General features: G+C 38.1%; 1 protein-coding gene across 1 annotated transcript in view; it reads right to left on the reverse strand.

Annotated features, from left to right (window-relative positions):
• ZC3H12C (zinc finger CCCH-type containing 12C) overlaps nt 1-3,007 on the reverse strand; it is a 51,044-nt gene extending 48,037 nt beyond the window's left edge. Inside the window, exon 1 of the mRNA XM_009282614.1 lies at nt 2,979-3,007. The gene's annotated coding sequence lies outside the window, so the exon portion shown is untranslated. The remainder of the gene's footprint in view (nt 1-2,978) is intronic.

A 3,007-nucleotide genomic window follows, 5' to 3' on the forward strand; every position in this document is an offset into this window, starting at 1 on the left:
GAGAGAGGGGGAGAGAAATGCCTCATAACTCTACCAGGAAGGCAGTTATGAGCAGATTACAATTGATTTTCTATCTATGTGCTAACTGGAAATGACCACAGTTTGAGACCAGGAGGTAAGAAAGACGACTCTGCTTCTTGTTACGCTGTCTCACCTCTGCTTTTGTTATATTCTACCTCTAACATACAATTTAGTAACTAAAATGAAGTAAGTGTCAGTTCTTTCAAGCATAAAAATACGGACTTGTTCAATTAACGGGTTTCTTGCTTCAAACATATGGTAGAAGTAGCACATTTATTGCAAATATTTAGCAAGCTTGAAGGCAGGAGGCATTTTAAACATAACTACGCATAATAAGAAATATAAAGCATCACTATACAATAACTTCAGTCCGAGGACAGAAACATTTCAGTCTCTTCGCAGAAACAACTCACTGCAGTCTTTGTACAACATCTGTTTCTTACAGTACCTCAGATATAGTTTCCAGTACCACAAGACAAAAAAACGAAGTGTAACCACCTTAATCACTAATAAGGCCGCTGGCTAGCTGCCATGGCAACAAACACTACGGAAATGAGTGAACGATGAAATCTCTCTTGAATAACTTAAAAAAACCCTTATCCATGACTTCCTAGCTACATGTGGGACACTGCTTCACTAAACAGCAAAAGCAGCAGAATAATATTTACAGAACAGGAAAAATAGGAGTTTTACACCATAACCTTACACATCACACATTTTCTAACCTTCTACTTAGTTACTATAACCCCCTCCCCCCCCATTCTTACTACTGTCACTCTCTTTCAAGCACTTCAGTTTTTAAGAATTATTTAAAATACAGACTATGAAGAGATCCATAATTGGAAGGTGAGGCTAGAAAAATTCAGATTAGGATCTGTTTCAATCAAAAAATAAAGTGCAACCAGTAAAAAAACTACACAGACTTTAAGTGTTCAAGGGCAGATTTTTTTTTTTTTTTAAATTACTGGTTCAAGCCAGAAGTTATGGATTTGATGCAGGAATTACCAAACAAGATTTTATGACTTCTGTAATGAAAGAAGTCAAACTAAACCACACATCTAATTTCTACCGAACACGAAGTTGCTTAGCCATAGTGATTTCTGAGTACAACAAAAACTGACCTGAGCCAAGCAAGTTCCTCGTTTCGCTTCACGCTCACTTTGAATTGTCTTTTTCCAGCTCACTTAAAGAGTATTTTCAACTGCACTTAGGATGTATAAGATCTCACAGAAGAAAATCTCATAAGGTTTTTGACTTACCTATGTAAAATTGAACAGTAAATAGGTTTCATCAAATATTGAACTGAATCTCCAATCTTTTCAAGTCTCATTCGACTGCAAGGCTAGTTTTCTTAAAAAAAATAAACAGCTCTGGGACACCAATAATGTTTTTAAAGGTTGGTACAACCCAGAGAAGCAGGCAGTGAAATCACTCCAGCGGACTGTTGCTCAGCTCAGCAGTCAGCCTGAAATGCACAATCTACACAGATGAGTCAAGTCTGGATAATCCCTTCATGCTCTGTCAGGTTGAGAGTATGGGGTTTGTTTTTAGATTGCTTACCTTCAATAAACTCCACTTCTCTTTGCATTTACATTATAAGACGACGTTTTTTAAAGCATGTTTTGATTTGCAGATGCCTAAAAATATTGTTAGTGGAACTCTGTCTATCAGGACCTCATAAATAATAACTGCCTTTTTAAAAGGATCACAAATGGTAATGGTAATTATAGGACCACTGAGTGACTGCTGCCCTATGGAAGTCTAGTGTAGTAATAAAGGTATAATAACTATGCTGGACTAAAACCATAAACACGGCAAGGTTTGTGGAGAGATGACATACCTTGAATTGGTTCAACTACCTCCATTAGGAAAAAAAAAAAAAAGTTGTTGAATTCTCAAGACTAATTGGTCTAATTAATGAAAAAAGAAGGGGGAAGGGGGAGAGAGAAAACACAAAAACCTTTCCCTATTTCCCTAAAATAGCTGCAAATGTGTTTTATACTGACATAACAAATTCTCTTTAAAACGACAACATGCTCGAATTTTGATCCATTCACTACAGTACACTCTGTTGAAGTGTAATCTCACCCTGGAGCATGACCAGATAGAAAATTTAGTTCATTAAGATTTATCTAATACAGTACTGGAAGAAGTGTTATCGTGAACTCACTGGCTTGCTATATGGGCAAATGCTAAGTAGTAAGGAGATGGTGGAAGAGGAAATACCCTGCCACTTTGAAAACCCAGACATACTTGAATGGTTTATTTTCTTTCCAGATCAAAAGACTACGCTACTGCTATCTTAAGTATGTTGTTAATTGCATAACCCTAAGTGCCGCAATTATGAATTATGTCTCCACTTTGCAAACACAGACCAAGAGGACAAGACACAGTAAACAAGACATTTCAATACATCTGCTGTTAAAGAAGTGTGGTCTACTGTTCAGCAGAATGGGTTTACTTAATCCAACTTTCAGCGACACCATCGCATAATGGCTATTTGGCTCTGTCAAAGCTACCAAACCAGAGTCAGGCACGGCAGTGCCAGGCAGGACCAGGACCGGCTGCAGAAGGTGCTGTACAAACACAGCACAGCAGAGTTTCCTCCCCTGGGGACATTATAAAATAACGTCACTGCTCCACAAATACAACTGTACATGCCCGGCATTACTCAGACATGCCTGCAGAATTAAGTCCAAAACACATAGGTGAGTGAAAATTAATTTTTAAGAGAAATTGCAACTTAAAAGCCACAGCTGGATCTGAGAATGGTTCAGCCAATGCTTTTAGAGGTTTCTGCCTATTACGGTTTGGTTAAATAGAGCAAGCCAACTTACGCAGCTGGTTCTCTCGCCCAAAGTGCAGAGAATAAATCTCCACTGTTCTCACAGAATTATTAAAAAAAGCCCCAAAACCCAGAAGTTAGAAGCAGGGGAACGGCAGGGTAGGTAGAGTACCTGAAATAACTTTTAAATTCCTTCTCAGA

The sequence above is a fragment of the Aptenodytes forsteri genome, unplaced genomic scaffold (genome assembly GCF_000699145.1).
Source record: "Aptenodytes forsteri isolate BGI_AS27 unplaced genomic scaffold, ASM69914v1 Scaffold294, whole genome shotgun sequence".
In the NCBI taxonomy this organism is placed as follows: domain Eukaryota; kingdom Metazoa; phylum Chordata; class Aves; order Sphenisciformes; family Spheniscidae; genus Aptenodytes; species Aptenodytes forsteri.